Genomic DNA, 18563 nt, shown 5'->3' on the forward strand with positions numbered 1-18563 from the left:
CCCTGCCTTCTGGGAGGTCAGCCCAGTGGGCCACTCGTCCCCCGCCCAGGCCACACAGGGGCCCTAATTCAGGAAGCAGAGTCAAGGACAATGGGTGCCCAGGAGCCCGGGTGCCATCTTGAATAAACACCGAAGGGCCAAACTCAACTCCAGAGGAGTCTTTGCATCCTTGCCTCAGGGAGCCAGCAAACCCCCTAGCTCCGAATCAGGCCAATTGATTGTCTCCTACAACTCCCATCAGGACGACGTGGCCCCGTCCCTAAAGCATTCCCTGCAGCAGCATTAGTTATAAACATAACATGTTCCTGCCCACCGCCTCTGCCACTCTGGGACCCCCACAGGGACTGGGGCCATACACTCCCAGCACCTGGCAGAGTAGCCCTCAGTGGAGACTTACAGTCGAGAAAACAAATCCCTCTGCTTCCTTGAAGGCAGTTCTCAGGTCCCCCTGGGTCTTCTGAACTCCAAGTCACACACTCCTCTGGCACGGGTTCTGGTCTCCTCCCTGGCTCTGCTCCTCTGCGGGTGTGCTCCTTCTGACACTGCACCTCCACTGGATGCAGAGGGCAGAGGATGGGGCCCTGAAAGGATCCTGGCATCACTGATCCCTCATCCCAACCTATGGCCCACATGGCCCCCAGCAGCGCTAAGACAAGGATTGCTGGGTCCACATCTGCCTTTGCTTCAGCTGGAACACAGCCCCCTGGCCTCTTCCCTTGGCTCAGTCTAAGAGGACAGAAGCCATACTCTCCCTCCGGAATTCTGACAGCAGAGGGGTGGTGGCCTCCACGGCCCCACGACCCCTCCACGGCCCCACGACGCCTCCATGGTCCCCACAGAGGACCAGCAGAGCAGGGCTGTTCAGGGAGGAAGGTAAGAGGTTCACCGCTGGGCCTCAGTCCTCCCACTGCAAACCCCCAAACGGCACAACACAATCGTTCGTGACTGAGTTCCCAGTATTCTAAGGAAGGGAGGCAGGCGGGGAGGGAGAGGGGAGGGGGGAGGGAAGACAGGGCCATTCTTTCAGTTCTCATTTCTCTTCAGGAGAAGGTTGACTCAAGAGCTATTATTAATAGTAAATTAAATAGTGTGGTTATTCTGAATAATAAAGAGCTCTCCTCTTCCAAGTTTGCACTGTCCTCTCTCCAGGGAAATACCTGCTGTGGCCCGAGATGTGGCATCCGGTGATGGGCATTTGGAGGGCGAAGCTGATGTCCCCATCATGCTCAGTCACAGGCTCAAGCCCCCAAGCATGCCTCCTCCACCCCAGCTTTGAATGTGGGACAAGACAGGTTCAGATGTCCCCGGTGCCCTTCCTGATCCCACTCCGGAGCCTGGTCTGCGCTCGCCTGAGGGTGGGAGCCTGGTCGGTGGAGTGTCCCGGCCGACAGAAGGTGGCTGTGTCACCGGAGGGCGGGGCGACCTCGGGCAAGTGCGAACTGGTCCGTTCCCTCATCTGTAAAATGGGGATAAAAATAAGAGAAAGTTAATATACATAAAGGGCCTCTAACTCTGCTGGGTACTTAGCAAGCACAATGCAAAGGTTTATTGAATAAACAGGTCTGCCAGGATGTTTGTAGGGCAGAGCCCAAGATCCAAGACTGCAGGCAGCGAGGCCTTTGGGATCGAAATTATGGCGAAAGGCTCCTCAACAGACACAAGCCCCGGCTGAGTGTTTCGGCAGCGTGATGTCCTGCTCTCTCTGGGTCTCGGTTTCTCCACCCACCAATGGGAGACAAGGCTGTGTCAGGTGAAGCTGTGCCCAGCCTGCTCCGACCTGTAATTTATAACATCAGCTGCCCTTAGTTGACTTCCTATTATTATATGTCAGACATGGTGCTGAGTGCTTTACAGTCAGTCAGTCAGTCATTTCACTTAATCCTCACAACGGCTCTGTAGGTGGGCATTGTTCCACAGATAAAGAAATTGAGGCTCAGAGAGGTTAAGCAATGTGCCCAAGATCACACAGCTAGCAAGAGGTGAAGCTGGAATTTGAAGCCAGGTCTGCCTGACTCCACAACCTGACCCCAATGCCCTTTAGGCCATGTCACTTGATCTCTCATTAGATCCTTATCCAGGGATGTGTTGTGTAATTTAGGATTGCTGGGGTTGGGGGAAGGGCGTAGACGGGGACAAAAGAGAGGGGTAGATGTGAGCTACCCCTACCCGACCCCAGGCTTAGTAGCCTTCCATTTGACATCAGCTTGTTCCCAGAGGTCACCTGGTGACTGGAGGAAGGCAGGGAGTTGAAAATGAATCCTCTTCCGGAGGGGCTGAGGACACCCCGGGGGGGCCAGGGGAGAGCCTGAGACCCAATGGAAAAGACCAGGCAGAGCTGTTGCCGAGGCCCGGCTCAGGCGCCGGCATCTGGGCTGCGCAGGAAACCCAGGGGGACACAGCCCATCAAAGCCCCTCCTGCTTGCTCCCTCCCATGGATCCCCAGTCATCTGGTCCCTCTTGGGCCCACTTGGCCTCCCCTCCCGCGTCTCCAATGGCAGCAGCTTTGGGGGGAACACTGTCCCATGGGGCCCGATGCTGTGCTAAGTCGTTGTTTATGAAGAGGAAACAAGGCCGACTGCATTTTTTAAAGAGGCTCCAGGGAGCTGTAGCCGCCCGTGAGCCTCTGTACACACTTAGCTGTTGGAGTGAGGACAGTGAGCCCTGGGGGTCACAGGTGGGGCGGGGGCCCAAGCAGGGTGCACTCGTGAGTATGAACACTTGACTGTGTTCATGGATGTGTTCAGAGTGTGTCTGACGTGGGGCTGGCAGAGCAACACTTGTTGTAGGGCAGGCGCCGGGCTGGGAGAGGGACCCTTGCTGGGGCTCCTGGAGATAAAGGTACACACAGAACTACCTTCTGCCTGGAAAGTACAAAAGACGTAGTGAACTCATCGGCTGTGGCACCCAGCAGGCTGGGTCAGGAAGGTTCCCTGGACCAGGGACTGATGAGCCCTCCCTGGGGAAGGACATTCCACGCAAAGGGAACAGTGTGTGAGAGGGCCCAGAGGCACAGAAGGTGACAGGTTTGCCACCTGCCGGGATTTCCACGCGGTTAGAGGGCAGAAGGTGGAAAAGATGGTGGGCAGGGGGGTGGCGCTGGACAAAGGCCAGTTGTAAGAGGCCCGGGCAATGTGCCTAGAAGCTTGGATTTTCTGCTGAAGGCCATGGGGAGCCACTGAAGGGAGTCATTTGATCTGCCTGGCCTTTCAAAGATCACTCTGCGATCAGCCGACACCCCAGATCTCCAGAGCTGTGGCTCAAGCCCCTAGACATCCCAGGGGCCTGCATGAGATTATGTCCTGGATTAGGGGGCGGGGGCGGGGGCAAAGCTTGCTCACAGCCCTGGAACTCAGAGCAGCATATAGAGCTGCTATTCAGCCCAGACTCCTCTTGGGCAACAGATCTCCGCCCCTATTCCACAGATAGCCATGTTAGAAATGCAGCGGGGTGAAAATGATCACATATCAGGAAATCAGTCCATGTAATTAATCATGTCACTTACCAGAAAGGGAAAAGTTACCTGACGATCTTAACAGAAACCCCAAACACATTTGACAGAGCTGAACATCCATCCTGTGAAAACTCTTTCGTGAAATAAAAACAAAAGAACATTTCCTTGACGTGATGAAAAACATCTGTCCTCAACCTAACGTCAACAACATTCTTGGCAATAAAACACCAGCGAGAGGTATTCATGTTTAAGCCGGAGTGGCACAAGAATGCCTGCTGCTGCCACAATTAGTTTGCATCGTTCTAGAAGTTCTAGCCAACGCAAGAGTACGTTAAAAATACAAATAAAAAGAAGCATAACACTCAGGAAGGAGAAACGGCTATCCTTATTTGTTCATGATGTGATTGTTTATCCAGAACACTCCAGAGGATAGACTGAAAAACCAGTAAGAGACTATGAAAGAGGTCAGGAAGATGGCCAGTATCAATAAATACGCTAGCAAAATCCAGTTAGAAAATGGAAAAGGGAAAAGAAAACAAATTCCCAACATGAGGTTTTGGGTTTTGTTTCTGTTTTTCAATTCTTGTGCAGTTAACATGCAGTGTTATCTTCATTTCACGTGTAACATACAGCCATTCAACGGTTCTACATATTACTCAGTGCTAATCAAGACAAGTGTACTCTTAATCCCCTTCACCTATTTCACCCACGCAACACCCTCCGCCCACTGCCCTGCCCCCCCCCCCACCTCACGAATTCTTCAGTGATTCCTCGAGCGTGAGCAAATGGAGCGATAAATCAGCCCAAGGGCACTCAAAGTTCAAGAATAAGCTCCAAGCACCAGGGACCTGGCTGGGACAAAGGGAGATGGGACACAGGGCGGAGATGGAGAGAGCAGAGAAAGGAGGAAGAGGAGGGTGTCCCGGAGCATCCAGCAGGGCTCGCACCTGGTGGGCTTGGGCCGGAAGCTGCCCTGTTAGCAGAAGACCCCAGGCCTTTGGGCCCGATTCCCGCGGCCCTGGCAGATGGCAGCTCGGCACAGTGAGACCCAGGTAGTTCCCAATGGTTCGGTGAACCTGGACTCACCGAGGGGCAGGACTCGCCCACCGGGGGATCCAGGCTGCACCGGATACGGGGTAGAGGGCTGCAGACACTGATGCAGAATCTATACCCACTACAGGCCACTGACTCCCAGCAAGTGAGATTCTAGCTAAAAGAGTGTTTCTGAACATTTGATGGGCTGATTGCAAATTGTGCTTCAGGATTCATTAAAGCTGCCTTTCCAAGAGAACCTGTCAAGGCAAAGAGACATACCCAACCAACCTCCAAGCTCCACTCTGATGCCAAGGGGCTCACTCCCCAGCTCCCTGCCTCCAGACTCCTAGCAACTGGGCCCTGTCTTGCTTGAGGTAGCATGATTCCCCTGGAGGCACCCAGCAGAACTGCTGGTGTATCTGACACAGGCCATCTGGCTTCTAGGACCTAGTCTCAGAAAGTAAAGCTTGTAGTTTGCTCTTCCATTTTCCGTGGTGTGAGTATGGCATGATATCCCTGTGTGGCTCCTCTCGGATGTTGGGTAATCTCTGCGTTTTCCATCACTCGCCCTCGGAGAAATCCCACAGCCAAAGGCATGACTACTGGCCAACATTTCAGGGTAGCAAACTCTCTTGCCTGCTTTCTCTCTCTTTTGCCCTCATTTACAGACTCCATCTACACTTTTAAAAAAACCACTGTCCCCATCCCTCAGCACTACCGCCCCTGTCCGGGGTCCAAGGATAGGACAGTCTCCTCTCAGATGAGAGAGTTGCCATTTACAGGGAGGTTTGGTGCAAAGCAGTGGAGCTTCCGTGGTGAAATTTTCGACCCTAGGACAACAGATAGGGGCATTTTAGTCACTGTACTAGGTAAAGACTGAATTATTCAGTGCTTGAAAACAAGAAATTAATGAGAGGCAATGTGGTGCTTCAAACCCCTCAGGAAGCTGTGGTGGCCCCATGGTTGGGAGGAGGGAAAGGGCAGCAAAATATATATCAAGCACCTGCTAGGTGCTTTAACTGTGATGTCCCGTGAAATCCACAACCACAGGGCATAGGTGTTATTTACACCTGGATCACTTGGATTCCACATCCACAGGCTGTATTCTAAGGCACTGGCCCCTGTCTGCCCCTTAGAAAACTGAGCTTTAGGGGTGCCTTAGGTGACTCAGTCAGTTAAGCATCTGATTTCGGCTCGGGTTATGACCTCATGGTTTGTGGGCTCGTGCCCTGCATCAGGCTCTGTGCTGTCAGCTAGAGCCTGGAGCCTGCTTCAGATTCTGTGTCTCCCTCTCTCTCTGCCCCTTCCCTGATGGAGCTCTGTCTCTCTCCCTCTCAAAGATACATAAACATTAAAAAATTTAAAAAAAAAAGAAAAGAAAACTGAGCTTTAGGCAGCAGCCCCCAATTCTTCACCAGATGCTAATCTCCTCCCCTTGCAAACCTACTTCTCTGCTCTGTTTCCCACCTCCCTCAGTCACCTCATCTACCTTGGTGCCTAGAATTACCCTGTTAATGCTTCCTGCACTGGGGATCAGAACTGCCCTCCTATCAGTGCTCAGTAACCGTCCAGGTCTGGCTGTGAGAGGCCACACTCAGCACCATGCCCTCCAGGAAGGGACCTTTTTAGGCAGAGGACAAAGGGTGGAGCATAGAAAGGGAAGGAGGGCACAGAGTTCTTTTGCAAGCTTTGCCTTTGTGCCCCACTCCCCACCCTTCCCTCTTCTGCAAGCTCATAGATTAGAGTCCACTTCCGAAGCCCGGTATCAGGAAGAAGATTCTACGGGGTGGGTTTGTCTGGCCTAATTCACCACGTCCCCCTGGCTCCTTGGTCTTGTCACCATGGAAACCTTGTGAGGTCACCAGTATCATTAAAATGGGAGGGAAAAAGTGTTTCTCCCTGTCCCCAAGAGAGCACCCGCTTGGCTCCGGTGGCTTCCGTGTCAGAGTGAGGAGGACAGCATGCAGGGTGAGGGGAGAGATTGCGCCCCATCCTCAGGGATGGATTAACCCCTTGATACCCAGGATGCTGGCTGCTCAGACACAAGCCTTCTGTATCCCTGAACATTTTCAGGCATCCTTGCCCAGAAAGAAAGAATCCCGCATCTTTGCACACGTGTCAAAGCAGGCTCCGTGCTACATCCGGAGAAGTGCGAAAGGGCTCTTCCCAGGCAACGCTACCAAGTAAATGCTCATCTATCAGACCCAGGTGGTGGTGGGGGCCGCTGTGGGAGAAGAGAGGGGGAGCCAGACCACTGTTCCAGACATTTCTCCCCCTCGGCCAAAGGTGAGAGTGGGGATCGCTGGTTGGGGCTGACACAGGAGTGGCAGGGGTCAGGGTTGGTGCCACAGACCCTTTAGCCCTTCTTCCCGCATGCTCCAACAGACCGTGGATGCTCGCCGGCACTCGAGAGGGCCCAGGGCACCTACTGCTCCCCTCAGAGGTCAGCAGTGGGGCCGACAGCTCAGCTCCTCCTCTCCACCTCTGTTCTGCACACAAGTCAACTCTGGCCCGTCTTCCTCCCAGGATCCCCAAAGTCTCTCGGCTGCCCTCCGGGAGCCCAAATTTCTCTTGCCACTTTCAAGACCCTCCCCAGCACCCATCGCCATGAAATTTCTCCCCAACCGTCCTGTCGGCCAGTAGATCTCCTCCCTTTTCTTGGCGCTAGACTCAGGCTGCTTCTTTTAATCACACTGTTCCCCAAGCCTGAGACAACCTCTCCCTCCTATGATGTCTGTGTAATCCCATATTACATTTTTATCATCACTTGTACCATTTCCACAACACCCCACATCACCGCAGGGACGTCGCTAACCCTCCACCACCACGGCCACCACCATTGGACTCCCTTCCCTGCCACCACCATCACCACGGCCACCATCGCCACCACCGTGATTGCCTTCTAGCTCTCAGTGCTCCCCCACGCCCCCGCACCGTCTCCTCACAATGCCGCACCCCCTCTCACCTCCACCGTTCTCTGTCACCACCCATGTCTTCACTGCATGACCACTTATCATTACCAGCACTAGGCTGGACTCGTGATCGTCACCACCATTTGGAGGGATGCAACGTTTTCCTTCATGGGATCAGTGGTTCGATCAGTCAGTCAATTTCAAATCCCTCCATGGTGGCCATGGAAGAATCCATATAGGGAGGGGCAGCTGGGTCACATGGCCCCTCATTCTTGCTCCCTGGTTGCCATTGCTGTCACCGAAGTGGGGCATGGGGGCTCTTTCTGTAGGACCTCAGGGCATGACTGAGACATAGCTAGAACACTGACAGTAAAGGGGCCATAATATGAGCGGCTGCAGAGAGTAGAAATCAGCACAAACTTTCTGAAGACTCGTTCAGTGACACGACAAAAGCCCTTGGAAAGTGCATTCTCAGAAATTTTACTTCTAAGAACCCAACCTAAGGAAATAATTAGATAAATGTGCAAGGATGATGTGTGGGTGTTATAATAGCAAAAACTGGAAACAGTCTAAATGTAAAAAGAAAAAAAGAGATGGCTTTTAAAAACTCACATGGATTAATATGCAGCCATTAAAACAGAAAATATAGATTTATCTCAGGACGTAAAATATGCTAACTCTGCATTGTTCGTGAACAAAAGCAGGTTTGATATCAGCATTTGTAGAATAGCCCCCTAGTTCTGAAAAATATAAACGTGTTCGTGAAACAGAGTGAAGATAGTTTATCTTCACAGTTGGCACCAAATTCTTCTTGGACAGGAAACTGTCTTTGTTTAGAAAAAAAAAAATAGCTTGGTCAACTGTTTAATCAGATGATGGTCGCAAACCACTCAGCATGAGACAAGGAGAGGAAGTCATTTGGCTCCTAAGGAGGATAGCAGAGAAACACACAGTGATCAGAGAAGGGAGAGAGATAGGGCAGTTGGCCTGGAGGAGATGGGACATGTGTACCAGGAAAATTCCCTGGCCATTTGGGGGGGATAGAAGACTTTTGGGGGGGTCCCTGGCCTCTGCTTGCATAGCTGCATATGGGCTACTTCCTCTTCTCTCCCACATCAGATATGTCGTCAGCTTCCAAGTTTTCCATTCATTCAGAATGGACTTGGAGAAGGAGCCCAATTTCAGGTCTGATCCACCCCAAGTGGTTGTTTCTGGTGGGGTATATGATGGGATAGTACCCGCATGATTTAGTTTTGTTTATTTGTATTTTCCGATTTTCTAAAATAAACATTAATGAAAAAAATGTAAATTTCAGGAACCACACATTGGGAATACACCAGAGAGTCCGGAACCAGATCACCTGAGTTTAAATTTTTTTTTTTCAACGTTTATTTATTTTTGGGACAGAGAGAGACAGAGCATGAACGGGGGAGGGGCAGAGAGAGTGGGAGACACAGAATCGGAAACAGGCTCCAGGCTCTGAGCCATCAGCCCAGAGCCCGACGCGGGGCTCGAACTCACGGACCGTGAGATCGTGACCTGGCTGAAGTCGGACGCTTAACCGACTGCGCCACCCAGGCGCCCCTGGATCACCTGAGTTTAAAAGAATGGCCCACACCCCCCACCACAGACCCCCAAAGTGCCTGCACATTGTGGGCACAGTCTTGACGCGCCCCCCACCCCCGCCCAGGACCATCCATCCAGATGTTCAGTACCTTGGAACCTGGTCCCGAGAGTAACATTCTGGGGAGATACAAGGAATTCCCAATCCTGTGTCTGAACTTGGGTCTGTTTTCTCAGTCTGATATCTGCTCAGAGGACCCACATCTTCCTGTGTGGTTAACAATAGGAATGACCCCCTTTTACAGGGGGTGTCCCGCAACACAAGGACTTAGGCATTCACAGCATGCTATCTTAAGATAACACATACGACAATTTCAATAATCACACAAAAGATGCACACACGTACCAGCAGCGTGGCTGTGTTTTGGAAGATCACCATCACCACCGTAGCCTCCAGCCTCCTTTTATCCAGCCAGTTCTGCCTCCGTTTGGGGTTAGCTTGAGGTGGGCCTGAAGGGACACAAAAAAGAGGAACTGGGGGAGGGCTGTTTTGGCCCCATCTCCTGCCATGTCCCTAATCCGCACAAAACCCTGTGCGGTTCATTCACTTGGTATTCAGTGGAATAATGTAGCTGGTAATGAATTTGTTTTGCATTCAGTTGGATAACACTGTTAGTTATGAATTTATAATTTGCAAAGGGATAAGGCTTTTTTTTTTTCTTCGAGGCGTCAGAGAAGCTGTTGCTTACAAACTTGTAATTCGCCGCTGCAAATCCATCTGTAAATGACACTATTGCAAGCCGAAAATCTCTCAGGCACGGGGGATACAGCCTCAGAATTAAATTGTGTGTTTGACAAGAACCTGCTGTTCTGTCCTGCCCCGGCCCCGTCGGCCCCTCCCTTCCTCCTGCGTTCAGGCTCAGCCTTGCCAGCTTGACTCTGGCAGTTCGGCTCCCACCACCCTTACCCCCAAGTCATCCAGTGCCAGCCCCTGAAGGGGTGGGGTGGGGTGTGCAGACGGGCTCGGCCAACACAGGTGTAATCTGGGCCTGTGGAACGAACACAGAAGCCCACTCTCCACTCCTCCTAACTCCTTCTGGGCCTCTGTTTCCCCATCATGGGAGGCCCCAACCCCCTTAGAAGTGTTTCCCGCAGATTTGTCAGCCAGAGGGGTGGTGACTGCGCCCAGGGGAGTGCCCCCCCCAACCAGGACTGAGCCCAGACTACAGGAAAAGGGTGGGAGTACGGGCCCGAGGACCAAAAGGATAGTGATCCGTAAGACCTCAGCCCACACAGACCACACGGAGCCGAACCTCTTTGTCTCAACCATTTTCTGGGCTCTTGTGTTTTATATTTTGGGTCTTACTTTGTTTTTGCTTCTCCCAATTACTATTCACTCATTTATCTTTTTTTTTCCTTTTTTTAGTAAAAGTTTCTCTTGAAGAGTTAACTCAGGACGAAAATGAAAAGAAGGCTCAACCCATAGCGGCGCCGTAGAAGGAAACTGGTGCCGGGTAGGAAGGCAGGGCTGGGAAAAAACTCGAAGGCGCATCAGCAGGGAGTCAGCCATCCTTGGCACGGGCCAGACACCGATTGGGAGCACCGGGGCACAGCGTAGCCTCTGCTGTGGAGGCTCGAGGCTCTGCCAATGATCGGGCAGCGAGGACAAGGTGAGACCACTGTTTTGATCGAAGGAATCTGTGTGTTGTGAGGTCCCATGGCAGAGGCTGTGTGACCTCCAGCAAGTTGCTTAACCACTCTGAACTTCCTCCGTTGTCCGTCAGTATCTGCTGAGCACTTGCATTGTAGGCCGTCAAAAGGGTGTACGTGCAGTCTCACGGGGAATCCAGACATCACATTATTACAAATAACTGGGGGCATAGTCTGGGGGAGAGTCCTGGGAAGGATTGAAATTGAAGCCAGGACCTGAAGGATGAATGGAAGTTAGCTGGATGGAGACGGAGGAAGAGTGCCCCTGGGGCAGAGGGAACAGCATGTGCCACAGACTAGAGGCAAGACACATAACATGTGCATCCAGGGTGCTGAACGAAGGTCAGTGTGGCTGATGTGCGGGAGTAACAGGAAGCGGGGAGAGTAGCTGAGAGAGCTGCAGGGTCCAGACCACCCAGGGGCTCATGGGCGCCCTACAAATTGGGGATTTCAGGGAGATGTGAAACACGTGACGATTTTAAGCAGGGGAATGATCTATCCGACTCAGTGTTTTGCGATCCTTTTGGCACTATGGGGCTAATGCCTTGAAAGGACCAGTGAGCACGTGGTAGGGGGTGGATTTCATTGTCTGGTGGAGAGATGATGGTGTCTCAGACAAAGGGGGTGGCAGCAGAGAATGGAGACAGGGGAAATATGCAGGAGGCAGAATGAGCAGAGGTGGATTTGATGTGGGGGGTGGAGACAGGAAGGTACAAAAAATTCCAGAGTTTCTGTGAGAGCCGCAGAGATATGGGATCGGGGTTGCGCAGGGGTGGGGGCGGGGGGCTTGTGTCAGAAATATCCCGGGTTTAGTTTTGAATCTGAGCTCCCCGGGAGGCAGAGGATCTCACGAGTCTGGAACCTGGAGAGAATCTGGGCTGGAGATGCGTTTCGGGGATGAGGAGCCTTGTCGGTGGCATCAGCGACCACTAGACGGGGGGGGGCAGGACAGGACGGAGGGGGTAGGATGAGGGTTGAGGATGAACAGTTCGACGTAAAGCTGAGCCTGGGGCAACTCCAGTGCTCCGACAGGGCAGGGGGGAAAGCGGCGGAGGCAGCTGAGAGCCAGGGGTGAACACTCAGCCAGCAGAAATCCGGGAAGGCTTGGTGCCCCTGAAGTTGAGGGCAAAGAGGGGGCTGACTAAAGAGGTGGTTAACTAACTGAATGCAGTGGGAAGACAAGTCAGATCAGGACCCGGGGTGGGGTGTCTTGGAGGTCACCGGTGACCTTAGCATTTCACTCGACGAGCGGTACAAGCAGGTGTCAGATCGCTAAGGGAGGGAGAATCAGCGGGGGCTGGGGAAGAAGAGGCAGGGCATCTTGGGGAAGAGACGGCTCTTGGGCTAAGTCTGGCTGTGGACAGAGGAAAGTCGAGCCAGTGCTTGGAGAGGGAAGTGGGATCTTACTTTTAAGACAGAAGAGTTTAGAAAGCAGGTTTAAATGCTGATGGACAGAAACCAGGAGAAAGAGGCGGGGGGCAGGGGGGTGGACGGTGATTTCACTGACAGGAGAGCAGAGAGTGAGGGGTAATGGATAACATAAGACTCCCCAGAAGACAGGAGGGGATGATAACAACACAGCTTGCTCATGCTGTTGGCAGACTAATGCTGTTAGCGGGGTCTGGGTGTCAAAGGTTCAGGGGAGGGAGGGGTGTGAAGGCTTGGAATGTGCACTGGGGCCTGGGCGGGGGGGGGGGGGGGGCCTGAGTTATGTGCCCTGTTCCTTCTTTCCAGCTTTTTCCATCCCAGGTCACCTTAAAGCTATTTTGTTTCATGAAGATGTAAGACAAATAAGCATTGTAGAGATTCCATATTCACGAAACATGGCTTGAGAAGTCACTACAGCAGACTCTGCTGGACGTCGAGGACACGGAGGTATCTGCTCTCCAGCAGCTCGTGGTCCGGTGGGGGAGGGTCGGACTCACAGTGACAGTGTAGTGTGGCAAGTGCCGCACTTGCAGTGGACAAGGGCTCTGTGGTGGTGCGGAGGAGGGACCTCACGCACGGCGAGAATATGTCGGGAGGTTCTGGCGGTTGGTCTCCAGGAGAAGAAGAAGGCAAGCATTCCACCCAAAGAGGAGAGCGGGTGTATTGGCTAGTGTGTTGAAGAGCTGCGAGTAGCTCCTCCTGGCAGAAGCTATGGGAGCAAGAGGCCACAGAGAGGAGGTTGCGGAGACAGACAAGGGCCAACTCTTGAAAAGAGCAGAATGCCAAACTAAGGACACCGGATTTTCCTTGTAGGAATGGGGAAGCCATGGAGGGTCATAAACAGGTAGATCAGAAAGCTGATGTCAGACGGGGCGCCTGCGTGGCTGGGTCTGTTCAGCTTCCGACTTCAACTCAGGTCATGATGTCGTGATCTGTGAGTTCGAGCCCCGCGTCGGGCTCTGTGCTGACAGCTCCGAGCCCGGAGCCTGCTTCAGATTCTGTGTCTCCCTCTCTCTCTGCCCCTCCCCTGCTCGTGCTCTGTCTCTCTCTCACAAAAATAAATAAACATTAAAAAAAAGGGGGGGGGGCTGATTCCAGCAACAGTGGACTCCGCAGAATAAATCTGAAGGTTGGCAGATCCATTAGTTGGCTATCAGCTAATGCAGGGGCCAGTGGGTCCAAGACAGGGCCTGGTCATCAGTAGAGAGAAGAAACCTGTCTACACAATTTTAAGAGGGTGGAATGAACAGCACTTAATGCCCAGTTGGATATAGGAAAGCAAGAGTGTAAGATGATCACAAGTTTCCAGCTTATGTGGAAGGCTGGAGGGTGGCGCCATCGTCCGAGATGGGGGAGATAAGAGGGGGTACATTTGGGGGTGGGAAAGACAATGGGTTCTGGCCTGGGCACACTGAGTTAAGGTGCCTGCATGACATCCTCATGGAAATGTCTAGCAGGCAGGTGGCAATACGGTCTGAAGTTCTGGAATAGTCTCTTCTGGAAATAGCCAATTGGAAGTCAAGAACCTTTAGGGAGTGTGGCAGACTTCCCTTGGGGAAAGTGTACAGAGTGAGAAGAGAGTCCTAGTGAGAATCCTCACGGATCACCAACATCCCAGGGACCAGAGGAAGAAGAATCCTTGAAGCCAACTCAGAAGCAGCACTCAGAGAGGTAGGAAGAGAACCAGGAGAAAATGAGCTATGATGCTATAGAGTAGAGGGTGCCCCAGTTATCAGGGTCGGGACCACAAAACGATCACCTTGGACAGGGGACAAAGAGGGTCTGCTGGTCTTAGCAAGCACAAGGTCTTGCTCAGTGAGGGTGATTTCAACAATGCAATGACAGCTGAAACCAGGCTGTGAAGTTTAAGGAATGATCGGAAGTGAGGAAGAAGAGGCAACCGGTGTACAAAAATCCTTGGAAAACCTTGCCTTGGCTGGGGAGATTACAGCGAGCAGGAAGGTGACAGAAATGTCCCCAGACATGGCTTCCTCGATAGGAGCCCCACCGCTGTCCAGCTGCAGAAAAACACATGTCGTCGCCTCCTCATTCCGAAATGGCCTTTCCTAGGAGATCAGATATAGGCACTCCTTTACCTGGGGATTTTCTCATGGAAAGTTTGCCTATAATATTATCCATCGATCCCACCTTTGTGTTCAGAAATTTCCCTAGGCTGCAAATATTGACAACAATATTTATGAACACTTACTAAGCCCTGTGCTGAACATGTCACATGGCGTTAGCCCTCAAGATAACTACCAAGATACTTGGTATCTTGATATCTACCAAGAAAGAAGGGAAACCGAGGCTTGGGAAGATTTAGCAAGTCACGTGGTTAACAGAAAAGCCAGCATGTGGGCCTTCCAACTCCACTGCCAAAGTGAGAGCTTCTCTATTATCTATTTTCTCTGAACGTGCTCTCTCTGGCTCTGGCTCTGCCTCCCTGGTGCCAGGACCCACTCTTTTTGAGAATTCAGCCTGCAGACTGAATCCTGGTTTCCTCCTGACCTGCATGCCAGTCTCAGTCCTATGCTATCAGTCACAATGGATTGCGGGCTAATAAAAACAGCTACCATTTTTCTAGCTCTTGCCTCCCATGCCCCCACCTGGGGCACAATGCTTGGTGCTTCCTGTTCTTATCTCATTCCGTCCCCAAGGCAACCCTATGCAGTCTCTATGACTTTGACCATTTTGCAGATAAGGAACCTCAAGTTCAGAGAGGGTAAGTAACTTCCCCAAGATCACACCGCTAGTAAATGGCAGAGCTGGAATTGAAACCCAAGTCTGCCTGATGCAAAACCTTCCAGTACCCACTCTCCCCTTCCATGGCCACACGGCAGCAGTTCCCAGCCCTCGGGTTGCAGGATCTCTGACATCCCACCCTATCCGGGAATCCAATCACTTAGTCATCCGTCAGCATTCCCTGAGTGTGTTTGTCAGACTCCTATTGGTCGTGTGAGACACAAACCCAACGAAACCGGTTGGAACAATAAAGGGATTTATTGGCTCTTAGAGATGGATAGGATGTAGTTGCAGCTCCCAGGACTGAAAGAAAGGCTGCCAGGCCATAAAAGCCAAGATTGGGACTCAGTGCCACCAGCGTGCTCTCTAAACTCCTCTCCCCTCTGTTGCCTGGCTTGGCTCCTCCAGTTAGTGGGAGAGTTGGCTGTCAGCAAACTTTGCATCCTGGTAGGAAGAAGGCTTCCCTCCCCCCTGCATCTACACATCAATCTCCGGGAACGAGTCTGATTGGTTCCGCTTGGGTAGTGTGCCCACCCCTTGGGCCAATCACTGGTGCTAGAGGATGAGGCTCTTTGACACCTGCAGCCCACCTGCTGGCAATGGGGTAGGATAAGTGGGAGTAGCGGGCTCTGCAACGGACAACCCACCAGGTCTATGTGACAACACGGGGGAGTTTCCCAAAGGAAGGGGATGTCAGAAGTGGGATGATGGAAAACGGGCTGAAGAGGTAAAAGCCACCGTCACAGTCCACTACATGGGTCCGTGTGAGAGACAGGGGCGGGCACGACACAGACACCATCTTGGGGGAGGTCACAGCCTCCCGAAGAAATAAGGCTTGTAGACACAAAGCCGTTAAGAAGAACTGATGGCAGCTACCATCCATGGAGTACCTACCAGGTGCCAGGCATTGGGCCAAGCACTTCCACAGGCATTATTTTATTCTAAGCTCACAATGACCCTGGAAAGTAGGTACCATTATCATCCCTATTTTTCTGAGTCAAAGAGACATTAGAAGACAACTTTTTTTTTTCCTCTTTGGCAAGGCAGCCAATATAGGGAAAAATAAAAATGTTTATGGGCTCCTTATCCTCGCTCAGAGAGGTTAAGTGACTTGCCCAAGGTCACACAGCCAGCACATTAAATGAACATCCTGGGAAACATTTGGCTAGGGGCCAAAAGAGTGCTTCTGTTTTTCTCTGCCAACTAAGGACTAGGGAAGGCTGTCTGGAGATGGCAGGGGGATGGAATATGGATCTAAGCAGAAATCTGAAGGCTGGGACATCTGGGTAGGCAGCCAGGGAGGTTGAGGGGAAGAGAGAATGAGTTAATCTCCAAACTCTAAGGAAGGCAAGCCCGAGCACCACCCAGAACCTAGTTATTCCCTCTCACCCGTGACAGCCCTTTGGAGATTTATAATCAGATTTATAATCTTCTGAGAAGTCTCTGCTTAAGCCTGCTCTGACCAGCCCACCCCTTCTTCACAGGACATTTACACCAGTCCCCTCCTCTCCTCCATCCTGGCTGCCCTCCTAGGGATCCACCCAGTGCACTGGGGTCCTAGATATTTGATCCCCACAGGTGACAGAAGAAATGTCACCTCCCTTTTTCTACACAACTCACTTCTATTAATGAGACCCAAGATCAATTAGGTATTAAGCAGTCACATCTTACCCTCTGAAACCAAGCTCTCTGTCTCCTAACACTGACAGTTCAAACACATCTCCCCCATTCCGGACATGGGCAGATGGTTCCATGGACCTCAGGCTAGAGAAGCTTGTTCTCTTTCCTCAGGCTCAGCCCATTTTTGATCTTGGCTAGTCTTAGCATCATAGCTTCTGTGCAAATGGTCGGTGGGACTATATGATTCCAGTTCTAGGAGGTACCTAGAGCGGTCACATTCGTAGGCACAGAAAATAGAATGGTAGTTATTGTTTACTGCATTCAGAGTTTCAGGTTTTCAAGATGAAAAGAGTTCTGCAGATGGATGGTGGTGGTCATTGCACGACAATGTGAATGCACTTAGTGTCACTGAACTGCGCGCTTAAACCTGGCTAAGATGGTAAATTTCATGTGTATTTCACCACAATTTTTTAAGTGATAATTGCTGGGGCCTCTCCTTTCCCCATGTCCCCAGGAGAATATCTCCCCCGCCCCAGGCAGCTGGACTCCCACCCTCACCGCTTCTGGAAGACCCAGAATCTTGCAGAAGACCCCTGTGCACACACCTCTGAGAGAGCTTGGAGAACAAGTGAAACCATTGGTACCCTTAACACTTCGCTGTCCCTGGAATTCGGTCTCCCTGTTGGGCCAGCCTCAAAACAACCATCCAGCCCCACCTCTCTTGATCATTCCTCCACCTCTAGCTCAAGATCTCTACTTCCCTGTCATCTGAACTTTTGTCAGTGTCACCTAGACTCACTTCTATTCCTCACTAAACCAGTCAGCACCCAGTGCCCAACAATATGGCTCCTACCACCTTCCATCTCCTCCCTCCCCACCCCCAAAACCTTCCCCTGCCGCATCACCAGTGGCCTCCTAAGTCCTAAGGCCAGTGGGTACTTTCCATTCCTTCCCTCCCGGCAGCTCTCCACAGCCTGTGACAAGGCCGACCATGCCTTCCTCCAAACCCTGCCCTCCCAGGCCTGCACGACACCCTACTCTCATTCTCCTCCTACCTCCCTGACTGTCCCTGTTCCAGGGACTCTTTCCCAAAGCTCCAGCCTGGACCTACTGCTTTTAGTACTAGTCTACGCAATCTTCCTGCTTAATCTCATCCCCTCAAATAATGATTCAGTTAAACAAAAAAAACAACCCTCAAGGCCAGACATAGATCCATATACTCAACTGTCTTCAGGACGTCTCCACCTGTCCCAAACTGGACTTTTCATCTTCACCCCAGATGCGTTCTTCCTCTCTGTTCTCCGACAAAACTGGCAGCACAAGCATCTACCCGGTCTCCCCAGCTATAAGCCATAAGCTGTAAGAGGCATCGTGGACTCCCTCCCTCTCAAAGTCCAGCCAGTCCCTAAGCCCTGTTCTAGTCTCCTAAATTTGTTTTCAAAGCATCCCCTCCTCTCCGTCTCTGCTCCCGCTCGGCCCCTCCTCTCTCGGCTGGATTCATGCAACAGCCTCCTAACTGGTCCCCTCCCTGTGGCCTAGCCCTCAGCTCCCCCATCCACAATGCCACAGTGGGTCTCCTGAGAAGGCAAGCAGGACCAGGTTCCTCCCTAATATCACCCTCCCCTCTGCCCCAGGAGAAAATCCAAGCGCCCAGCTGTGGCCTCCAAGTCTCTCCAAGATCTGGTCTTCCTCTAATCCACTGTCCACAGAGCCGTTAAACAGGTCATCGCTAAAGGGCCCAGGGTGTCAAACCCTCCCTCTCTTCACTTCTGCCTCTGAGCCTCGGCTCTAACCCTCCTCCCTGCCAGAGCGCTCATCCCTACCTCCTCCACACTGACAGTCACCGGGGTAACTCCTACTTCTCCTTCCCCATGCAGCTCAGAGGTTGCCTCCCGAGAGAGCCTGCCAGCCCCTGACCTGGGTTGCTCCCCGCCCTCCCCACTCCTTTACCGTTTCTTCTAGAACTTGCATTTGTCCTGCATTTACCACCTCTCAGCTTACTCAGGAGTGCCCCCACTGCCCCCAGGAGCTGTGAGCTTCCTAAAATGCTGCCTTTCCTTCCTGAGACCCCAGAGTCTAGCATGGGGGCTGGCACCCAGAAA

This window comes from Felis catus, chromosome B3 (assembly GCF_018350175.1).
Source record: "Felis catus isolate Fca126 chromosome B3, F.catus_Fca126_mat1.0, whole genome shotgun sequence".
Classification (NCBI taxonomy): Eukaryota; Metazoa; Chordata; class Mammalia; order Carnivora; family Felidae; genus Felis; species Felis catus.